This window comes from Arachis hypogaea, chromosome 3 (genome assembly GCF_003086295.3).
Source record: "Arachis hypogaea cultivar Tifrunner chromosome 3, arahy.Tifrunner.gnm2.J5K5, whole genome shotgun sequence".
Lineage (NCBI taxonomy): Eukaryota > Viridiplantae > Streptophyta > Magnoliopsida > Fabales > Fabaceae > Arachis > Arachis hypogaea.
The window spans coordinates 93,984,888-93,996,651 of NC_092038.1; the positions used below are offsets into that span (position 1 = coordinate 93,984,888).

An 11,764-nucleotide genomic window follows, 5' to 3' on the forward strand; every position below is an offset into this window, starting at 1 on the left:
AAAATTGAAGTTGATGACTTGACTAACAAGAAACTAAAAGATATGATTCTAGAATTTAAAGATCGAACCATTCTTAACAAGAAAGTAACAAACTTGAATTTTTTGAATCAAAACATTAATTGTTAGTGATAATTTTGAAAATTATGAAATAAGATTAAGAAAAAATTTTTGAAAATTTTATTTTGAAGAATTTTTCAAAAATATTAAAAAAATAAAAAAGATTTGATTTTTGAAAAATGTTTGAAAAGATAGAATTTTTTTAAATTAAAATTTTGGCTTGACTAATAAGAAACAACTAAATTTTAAAAATCTTTGACTAAGTCAACCCAAAGTTTCGAAATTAATGAGTAAGATAAGGAAAAGATATTTTTTGATTTTTTTGAATTTTAATGAAGAAAGAGAAAAACAACAAAATGACTCAATACATGAAAATTTAAGATCAAAACAAAGAAAACATGCAAGAACACTTTGAATGTCAAGATGAACATCAAGAACACTTTGAAGATCATGATGAACATCAAGAACTTATTTTTTTGAAAAAATTTTAAGAAAAGAAACACACGTAAGACACCAAACTTAGAAATTTTTAAACTTTTGACTTTAAAAATTCGAAAATGCATATGAAAAACAAGAAAAGACACAAAACAAGAAAATCACAAGATCAAACAAAGACAATCATCAAGAACAACTTGAAGATCAAGAAGAACATATGCATGAGTTTTCGAAAAATGCTAGAAAAATAAAAACATGCAATTGACACCAAACTTAAAATTTGACTCTAGACTCAAACAAGAAACACAAAAATTTTTTTGGTTTTTATGACTTTTATTAAATTTTTGAAAATTAGAAAAAAATTTTTTTGAAAGATTTTGAAAAATTTTTGAAAATAGAACAAGAAGAAAATTACCTAATCTAAGCAACAAGATGAACCGTCAGTTGTCCAAACTCGAACAATCCCTGCCAACGGCGCCAAAAACTTGGTACACAAAATTGTAAATCACACTTTTCACAACTCTGCATAGCTGACCAGCAAGTGCACTGGGTCATCCAAGTAATACCTTACGTGAGTAAGGGTCGATCCTACGGAGATTGTCGGCTTTGAAGCAAGCTATGGTCATCTTGTAAATCTCAGTCAGGCAGATTCAAATGATTATGAGGTTTGATAATAAAAGGATAAATAAATCGGAAAATAAAATAAAGTTACTTATGTAGTTCCTTGGTGGGAATTACAGATAAGCGTTTAGAGATGCTTTGTTGCCTCTGAACCTCTGCTTTCCTATTGTCCTCTTCCAATCATGCATACTCCCTTCCATGGCAAGTTGTATGTTGGTGGATCACCGTTGTCAATGGCTACCATCCATCCTCTCAGTGAAAACATGTCCTCAATGGTTTCCCGCATGGCTAATCAGCTGTCGGTTCTCGATCGTGTCGGAATAGAATACATTTATTCTTTTGCACACTGTCACTGTGCCCAACAGTCACGAGTTTGAAGCTCGTCACAGTCATCCCATCCCAGATCCTACTTGGAATACCACAGACAAGGTTTAGACTTTTCGAATCTCAAGAATGCTGCCAATTGGTTCTAGCTTATACCACGAAGGTTCTAATTTCATGGATTCGAATGCTCTGTTGTCAGGAGAGGTGATTCAGATCCGTGGGTCAGAGACCAAACAGAGTATACTCCAGCTGTCGTCCAATGACTATGTTAAACATTATGTAGACTGCTTTGTGGTTGTCAGGCATGCGGATCTTGGCTAAGCGAGTAATGAAGATTGGGTGATTGTCACGGGTCACCCCTCCATTCTGACTTAACTGAATTAAGTACAAGAGTATATCATGGAGGAGAAGTAGGCGTGAAGTGAATAGAAGAACAACAATACTTGCATTAATACTCGAGGAACAGCAGAGCTCCTCACCTTAATCTGTGAGGTGTAGAAATTCCACCGTTAAAAATACATAAGAACAAGGTCTAGGCTTGGCCAAATGGCCAGCCTCCCAAATGGCATAATACAATCGAAATAGGATTTAAAGACCAGATCTAAGGATCGAAGAATGGTCCAAAAGATGTGAATACAATAGTAAAAAGTGCTATTTATACTAAACTAGTAAACTAGGTTTACAGAAAATGAGTAAATAGTGCAGAAATCCACTTCCAGGGTCCACTTGGTGTGTGTTTGGGCTGAGCAATGAAGCTTTCACGTGTATAGGCTTTTCTTGGAGTTCAAACGCCAGCTTTAGTGCCAGTTTGGGCGTTTAAGTCTAGCTTTGGTACCAGTTCTGGTGTTTTACGCTAGAAAAGGGTCTTTGGTGGACGTTTGGACGCTAGTTTGGGCCATCAAATCTCGGGCAAAGTATGGATTATTATACATTGTTGGAAATCCCAAGATATCTACTTTCCAACGCAATAGAAAGGGCACCAATTGGGTTCTTACAGCTCCAGAAAATCAACTTCGAGTGCATGGAGGTCAGAATCCAACAGCATCTGTAGTCCTTTCTCTGCCTCTGAATAAGATTTTTGCTCAGGTCCCTCAATTTCATCCAGAAAATACCTGAAATCACAGAAAAACACACAAGCTCATAGTAAAGTCCAGAAATATGATTTTTGCATAAAAACTAATTAAAATATACTAAAAAGTAACAAAAACATACTAGAAACTATGTAAAAACAATGCCAAAAAGCGTATAAATTATCCGCTCATCATTTTTCAGGTTTTATAAGGCAGGAATGGCTTAGAGGATGGAAAGGAAGCATGTAAAAGTGGAAGGAATACAAGAAATTGAAGGAACTGCAAAGCTGTCAAGCGTGACCTCTTCGCACTCAATCGATCATAACTTGAGCTACGGAAATCCAAATGAGGTGGTTCTAGTTGTGTTGGAAAGCTAAAATCTGGGGCTTCGCAACATTATATAATTTGCCATAGTTGACCTGGCGATCAGGGATGCACACGTGCAAAGCACGCGGATGTGCGCATCTACGAAATTCCCATCGGCGTGCATGCGCACCTGGCATGTACGCGTGCATGAGCCGCGATCTGTACGTATCAGAAATCACTCCCAGCGATTTCTGGGCTTCTTTTGACCTAGTTTTTGGCCCAAAAGACACAGATTAGAGGCTACAGAGTGGAGGAATCAATCCATTCATTCAACACACAACTTCTCATTCACACAATTTTAGGTTTTAGATGTAGTTCTCTAGAGAGAGAGGCTCTCTCCTCTCTCTTAGGTTTTAGGATTAGGATTTCTTCTTCTTCTCAATTCCAAGTTCAATGTTCTTTTAATTTAGTTTCTCTTTTATTTTTTATGAACTCCATGTTAGATTTGATTTCTTTATTTATTGCAATTTGAGGTATTTTATATTTATAATTTTAATTTAGCTTTTTACATTCTTAGCTTGTGTTGAGTAATTGGAGACACTTGAGTTATCAAACACCTTGTTGATTGAAAATTTGAATTCTTTGCTGATTGATTTGAATTCCCCTAACTCTAGTCTTTTCTTAGGAATTGACTAGGACCTGAGGAATCAAATTGATTTATCCACTTAACATACCTTCATAGTTAGAGGTTGACCAAGTGGGAGTGACAGAGGCGGAAATTGACCGATTAAGAATTTAATGGAATAAATACGTTGCAAGTACAGTTCTTAACTAGTGAAAATCCGCTTATCAATTTAAAAGGGTTGTCACAAAATTAGAATAAAAATACTGGGAGTATGAATCCCAGGTCGTCTCCCAACGAGTTGACAAAAGAGTGCAGCTTCTTGGTTAGAGGTTTTCCAAGAATTTTTGAGTTTGAAAAACAGGAAAATAAATAAGAGAATTTATATAATTTAAATAAAGATCTTGACCGGGAGAAGATTAATTGGAAGTTCTATCCTTGTTGGATTTTTCTCAAGATCAATTGATAATTGGTAGTTGTTTCCACTTAGTTATCCTTTACTGAATAAAGGAAGGTCAAGTAAATTGAAAGTCAACTTCTATTCACAAGTTTTAATCTTCTCCCTTGGGAAGGATTAGCGTTAGTGACTAGAGATTCAACCAACAATAAACCTAATTACAATTTGACTCTTGAGTATTCCAACTCAAGGTTCTCCTTTTAATCAACTCCCAATCAAGTTGGGAAACTACTCTATTATCATAAATGTAGACTTCATAAAATTAAAAGGGAAAATAAAGAAAGACATGATAAACAATAATCAAAAGATCAATTAAAAATAAAAATAGTTCTTGTATTAATAAACTCTAAAATTAATCCAATTGTAACTCTGGACAAATTAAGGATATGAAAGAGTAAGTGAAAAGTAAGAAAACAAACTAGAATGACGAAGTCTTAGCGGAGGTAACAACTCTTCTCAATATCCAAATCCAAAAGCAAATAAAATTCTAAGAACTATCAATATGTAGTGCGAAAACCTAGAGAAGGAGTAAAATTGGATCTAAAAACTAAAAACTAGCCTAATGAGAATCTCCCCTTGAGTCTCTGCATGTTCCCTGGCTTTAGTCTGTGTTTCTGGGCTGAAAACTGGGTCAAAATGCGGCCCAAAATCGCTCCCAACGTGTTCTGTTAATTATGCAGATCACGTATGTCACGCGTATGCACCGTCCACGCGTGCGCGTCATTCAGCGTTTTCCTTGCCATGCGTTCGTGTCGTCCATGTGTTCGCGTCATTCGTGCAGATTCCAATCCACGCATTCGTATCAGGCACGCAAACGCGTCATTGCGATTTTCTCATTTCGCGCGGTTGCGTGAGGCATGCGTCCACGACAGTGTTCGCTGGTCATCTCCTTGATTTCTTGTGTTCCTTCCATTTTTGCAAGCTTCCTCTCCATTCTCTAAGCCATTCCTGCCCTAAGAAACATGAAACACTTAACACATGGATCACAGCATTGAATGGTATAAAAGAGAATTAAAATACACAATAAAAATATCTATAGGAAGCAAGTTTACAACCATAGAACAACTTTGGGAAGGAATTGTAATATCATGCTAATCATATAAATAAGTGGTTAAAGACTTGATAAAACCATTCAATTAAACACAAAAAAATCATAAAATAATGGTTTATCAATCTTTCCACACTTAAACATTAGCATGTCCTCATGCTTAGTTCAAGGAGATAAAATAAATGAGTAAGGGAAATGTAAGACTACAATGCAACCTATATAATATTATAATATATATATATATATATATATATATATATATATATATATATATATATATATATATATATATATGAGAATGCAACTATATGATTTTGTCTAGTTGGTTAAAAACAAATAAGTTCTTGAAGACAAACATAAATCAAATTCCACTAATTCAAGTCATAAAGTAAGAACAGGTAAACTTGTAAGAAGACAGCTCATAATAGCAGGGAACATAGGATCGAGCATTGAACCCTCACTGATGGTGTATGTGCACTCTAATCTCTCTAGTGTATAGGGTAATCATTCTATCCTTCTCTAATCTTGCTTTCTAAATTTTGTTCTTCTCCTAACCAATCAACAATATTCAATGTACCAATGCAACATCATGAGGTCTTTTCAAGGTTGTAATGGGGCTAAGGTAAGGGTAAGGGTATATATATAAGGCTAAGTGAGCTAAAATATGAATCTTTGACTAACCTAAGCTCTCACCTAGTATACATACACTCTATATAACTCTAGAATCATGCCTAGCTACCCATAATTTCTCACTTTACATTACATACTCATGTATCAAATTTTCTTTTAATTTTTATCACGTATGCATTGATCTTTAATTAAACTTAGCATTGGGGTAATTTTGTCCCCTTATTTATTTATTTATATATTTTTGGATTTTTTTAGGAAAGATAAAATAACATATCAATGCATATGGATTCTTTTTATTTTCTGTTTTACATGAGTAGGCACCCAAATTCCCATTATTTAGCCATGACACATTTCCTTATTAACCCTTGTTCCCACAGTTTTCCCATACTTAATTAACACACAATTTCTATCTTAAGCTAACCAAAGATTCTATTTGGGATAATTAATTTGTTTTTTTGCTTAAGGCTAGTGATGTGGTAAAATATAGAACAAATGGGATTAAAAGGCTCAAAGTGGCTAACAAAGGTAATTTAAAGGTTAGGCTATTTGGGATAAGTGAGCTAAACAAATAATGACCTCAATCATATGCATGCATATAACACATTAAACATTGGACATATAGGATGAAACAAAATATAAATTACAATCATAGAGAAGTAAACACACAAGAATAAAATGTTTATGGTCAAATAGTGTAACCATATAAATAAGCTAAAAATCTCACGGGTTGTGTGTTCTTTAGCTCAAAAACCATGTTCCAATTACAAAAATATTTTCGAATTCTAACTAAATTTTAAAATAAAAACAAAAATATTTTCCTTTTCTTTTTAATTATTTTCGAAAACTCTCTCTCATCTCTTTCTATTTATTTATTTAATCACTAACACTCTTCTCTTCTTCTTATAATTCAAACCCTCTCTTCCTCTCTGTGTTCGAATTCTTCTCTTCTCCTTCTCCTTATATTCTTCTACTCACATAAAGGAATCTCTCTATACTGTGACATAAAGGATTACTCTTCTTTTCTGTTCTCTTCTTTTTCACATGAGCAGGAGCAAGGATAAGAACATTCTTGTTGAAGCTGATCCAGAACCTGAAAGGACTCTGAAGAGGAAGCTATGAGAAGCTAAAACACAACACTCTGAAGAGGACTTTACTGAAATTTTTGAAAAAGAAGTAGAGATGGCCGAACCCAATAACAATGGTGGAGGTGCAAGGAAGATGCTTGGTGACTTTACTGCACCAAATTCTAACTTTCATCGAAGAAGCATCTCAATCCCTGCCATTGGAGTAAACAATTTTGAGCTAAAGCCTCAATTAGTTTCTCTGATGCAACCGAATTTCAAGTTTCATGGACTTCCATCAGAAGATCCTTTTCAATTCTTAACTGAATTCTTGCAGATTTGTGATACTGTTAAGACTAATGGGGTTGATCCTGAGGTCTACAGGCTTATACTTTTCCCTTTTGCTATAAGAGACAAAGCTAGAATATGGTTGGATTCTCAACCTAGAGATAGCCTGAACTCTTGGGATAAGCAGGTCACGGCTTTCTTAGCCAAGTTCTTTCCTCCTCAAAAGCTAAGCAAGCTTAGAGTGGATGTTCAAACCTTTAGACAGAAAGAAGGTGAATCCCTCTATGAAGCTTGGGAAAGATACAAGAAACTGACCAAAAAGTGTCCTTTTGACATGCTCTCAAAATGGCCCATATTGGATATATTCTATGATGGTCTGTCTGAATTGTCTAAGATGTCATTGGACCATTCTGCAGGTGGATCTATTCACCTGAAGAAAACACCTACAGAAGTTCAGGAACTCATTGAGATGGTTGCAAATAACCAGTTCATGTACACCTATGAAAGGAATCTTGTGAATAATGGGATGCCTCAAAGGAAGGGAGTTCTTGAAATTGATGCTTTGAATGCCATATTGGCTTAGAATAAAATGTTGACTCAACAAGTCAATATGATCTCTCAGAGTCTGAATGGACTGCAAAATGCATCCAACAGTACTAAAGAAGCATCTTCTGAAGAAGAAGCTTATGATCCTGAGAACACTACAATGGCAGAGGTGAATTACATGGGTGAAGCCTATGAAAACACCTATAATACTGATGATTGAATTTTTGATGGTATAGAATTTCACAAATGAATTCTTGTTGCAAGTATAGTTTCTAAACCAATCAATAATCCTTTCATACAAAAAGTTGTTTGTCACTAGTACAAACCCCTAAAATTTATAAACCGAAGTATTGAACCTCGGGTCGTTCTCCCTAGGAATTACAATAAAGTGTCTTGTTATTGGTTATGAGTTATTTTTAGGGTTTTGATAAGAGGCATGAAAGATAAATGACAAGGAAGTAAACTAATAGCTAAAAAGGTCTTGGCAAGGTTGGTGGTCAAGGATCTCTATCCTAATCACTAACCACAATATGAAAATTGGCAAGGATTAATCCCATTAAGTCATCCTCTAACTAGTAAAGGAAAGTCAAATGAGTTATATCAATCCTAGTCCATAGGTCCTAACTCTCCACTAATTCAATTAGTGAGAACTAGAGTCAATGGCTCCCAATCATCAATTACTTGGACATTAGTAACTTAAGAAGTCCTAAGTTACCTTTCTAAGCCAAGAGCACAAAATTCTACTAAAGAATCCTTCCAAGCATTTTATCAAACACTTGGAAGGTACAAAAGAAAAGCATAATAAATCAATCAACAAGAATAAAATCTAACAACAATTATTGCAAGAAATCAATAACAACAATTAAAAGGAACACAATTATTATGAATTACCTCTAATTGAATTGAAAGAAAAGAGAAGGAACAAGAGTAGATCTACAACAAAGTATGAGAACAACACAAAGGAAATTACAACAAAAGAATAAAAGAAGAATGAATGTAACAACAAGGAATTGAAAGGTAGAAGTAGATGAGAGCAAAGATTAAAACCTAGATCTAAGAACTAAACCTAATCCTAATCCTAATTCTAGAGAGAAGTGAGAGCTTCTCTCTCTAAAATTAACTCTAAACTAATCCTAATGTGTGTGAATGATGGAATCCCCTTTGCTCTTCAATCCTTGGCTTTAAATAGCAGTTTAGGCGCCAAAGTTGGTTGGGATTGGGCTCCACAACTCTTGAGAATTCGTTGGGTGTGAATTCACTTAAAAATCAAGTATCAGCATCGACGCGTACATGCACAGCACGCGTACGCGTCCATGGGCCATTTCGCAAGGTGCGCGTAAGCGCCTGGTGCGCGCGCGCGTCCATGGGCGAGTTCAAATCTTTGGCTTTTTCCATGATTTCTCCACTTTGCATGCTTTCCTCCTCACTCCTTTGATCCATTCATAGCCTTTTCAATCTGAAATCACTAACAAACACATCAAGGCATCTAGTGGAATCAAAGGGAGATTAAAATCATCAAGTTAAAGGCCAAAAAAGCATGTTTTCACATCTAAGCACAAATAAGGAGACAATCACAAAATCATGCTAATTCATTGAATAAATGTGGATAAAAGGTGTTAAAATCTCCTAAAATCAATACAAGATAAACCCTACAAATGGGGTTTATCAAATCCCTTATGGAGAAATCATCCAAATTTCTCATGGAAGGATCAACAAAAGGCTTAACAAGGCTTTAATAATGGTGTAAGAAACAGGTTTAGTAATAGCAAGCCTTTTCCATCATCCTCTCAGCAACAGACAAAGAATTCTAAGCAGAGCCGCTCTAGCTTAGCAAACATAGTCTCTAATCTATCTAAGGCCACTCTAAGTTTCATGAATGAAACAAGGTCCTCCATTAGAAATTTGGAGGCACAAGTAGGCCAGTTGAGTAAAAGAGTCACTGAAACTCCTCCTAGCACTCTACCAAACAATACAGAAGAGAATCCAAAAAGAGAGTGCAATGCCATAACCTTACTTGGTGTGACCAAATGTACAGAGGAGGAGGAGGACGTGAATCCCAGTGAGGAAGACCTCATGGGACATCCTCCGGACAAAAAGGAGTTCCCATCTGAGGAACCTAAGGAATCTGAGGCTCATCTAGAGACCATAGAGATTCCATTGAACCTCCTTCTGCCATTCATGAGCTCTGATGAGTATCCTCCTCTGAAGAGGATGAAAATATTACTGAATGGCAAGTTGCCTAGTATTTAGGAGCAATCATGAAGCTGAATGCCAAGCTATTTGGTAATGAGACTTGGGAGGATGAACCTCCATTGCTCATTAATGAATTAAATACCTGGGTTCATCAAACATTACCTCAAAAGAAAGAGGATCCCGGAAGGTTCTTAATACCTTGTACCATAGGCACCATGACCTTTGAGAAGGCTCTGTGTGACCTTGGGTCAGGCATAAACCTCATGCCACTCTCTGTAATAGAGAAACTGGGAATCTTTGAGGTTCAAGCTGCAAGAATCTCACTAGAGATGGCAGACAATTCAATAAAACGGGCTTATGGATTAGTAGAGGACGTGCTAGTGGAGGTTGAAGGCCTTTACATCCCTGCTAATTTCATAATCCTAGACACTGGGAAAGATGAGGATGAATCCATCATCCTTGGCAGATCTTTCTTAGCCACAGCAAAAGCTGTGATTGATGTTGACGGAGGAGAGTTGGTCCTTCAATTGAATGAGGACTACCTTGTATTCAAGACTCAAGGTTCTCCTTTTGTACACATGAAGAGGAAGCATGAAAAGCTTCTCTCAATATAGAGTCAAACAAAGCCCCCACATTCAAACTCTAAGTTTGGTGTTGGGAGGCCACAGCCAAACTCTAAGTTTGGTGTTGAGAGGCCACAACCAAATTTTAAGTTTGGTGTTGGGAGGCCCCAACCATGCTCTAAATATCTATGAGGCTCCATGAGATCCCACTGTCAAGCTATTGACATTAAAGAAGTTCTTATTGGGAGGCAACCCAATTTTATCTATGTTATTTCATATTTTCTTTAGGTTGATGATCATGTGGAGTCACAAAAATAACTGCAAAAATCAAAGCAAATTCAAAAATAGCATTAAAAATAGCACACCATGGAGGATAAGCTTACTGGCGTTTAAACGCCAGTAAGAGTAGCAAAATGGGCGTTAAACGCCCAGCCTGGCACCATTCTGGGCGTTTAACGCCAGAAATGGGCACCAGACTGGTGTTTAACACCAATAAAGGTATAGAAGCTGGCGTTGAACGCCGGAAATAGGCAGCAGTCTGGTGTTAAACACCAGGATTACACAATAGGGGCATTTTGCACGCCTAAAAAGAGCAGGGATGAGAAATCTTGACCCCTCAGGATCTGTAGACCCCACAGTATCCCCACCTACCCCACCTCTCTTTCTCTCCCTCACGCATCTCTATAACACTCCATCCAAAACACCACTCACCAATCAAATCCTATGCTCTACCCTATATTCTCTTCACCAATCACCTCCCTCTCTTTCCCTATAAATACCCCTATTCACTCTTTCATTTTCACACATCACAAACACTCTCCTACCCCGTTGGCTGAACCTCTATCTCCCTCCATCTTCTCCATTTTCTTCTTCTCTCCTTTCTTTCTTTCTTCTTTTGCTCGAGGACGAGCAAACCTTTTAAGTTTGGTGTGGTAAAAGCATTACTTTTTATTTTTCCATAACCATTTATGGCACCTAAGGCCGAAGAAACCTCTAGAAAGAGGAAAGGGAAGGCAAAAGCTTCCACATTCGAGTCATGGGAGATGGAGAGATTCATCTCAAAGGTCCATCAAGACCACTTCTATGAAGTTGTGGCCAAGAAAAAGGTGATCCCTGAAGTCCCTTTCATGCTCAAAAAGAATGAGTATCCAGAAATCCGATATGAAATTCGAAGAAGAGGTTGGGAAGTTCTCACCAACCCCATTCAACAAGTCAGAATCTTAATGGTTCAAAAGTTCTATGCTAATGCATGGATCGCTAGGAACCATGATCAAGGTATGAACCCAAATCCAAAGAATTAGCTTACAATGGTTTGGGGGAAATACTTAGATTTTAGTCCAGAAAATGTAAGGTTGGCGTTCCACTTGCCAATGATGCAAGAAAAAGCATGCCCCTACACTAGAAGGGTCAACTTTGATCAAAGGTTGGACCAAGTCCTCATGGACATATGTGTGGAAGGAGCTCAATGGAAAAGAGACTCAAGAGGCAATCCGGTTCAATTGAGAAGACCGGACCTTAAGCCTGTGGCTAGAGGGTGGTTGGA

At 36.7% G+C, this 11,764-nt stretch overlaps 1 non-coding gene across 1 annotated transcript; it reads right to left on the reverse strand.

Annotated features, from left to right (window-relative positions):
- Positions 1 to 7,151: 7,151 nt before the first annotated feature.
- On the reverse strand, positions 7,152 to 7,255 carry LOC112793826 (small nucleolar RNA R71). The gene has a single exon (XR_003198518.1). It is a non-coding gene; the product is annotated as a small nucleolar RNA R71 (small nucleolar RNA).
- Positions 7,256 to 11,764: the final 4,509 nt, after the last annotated feature.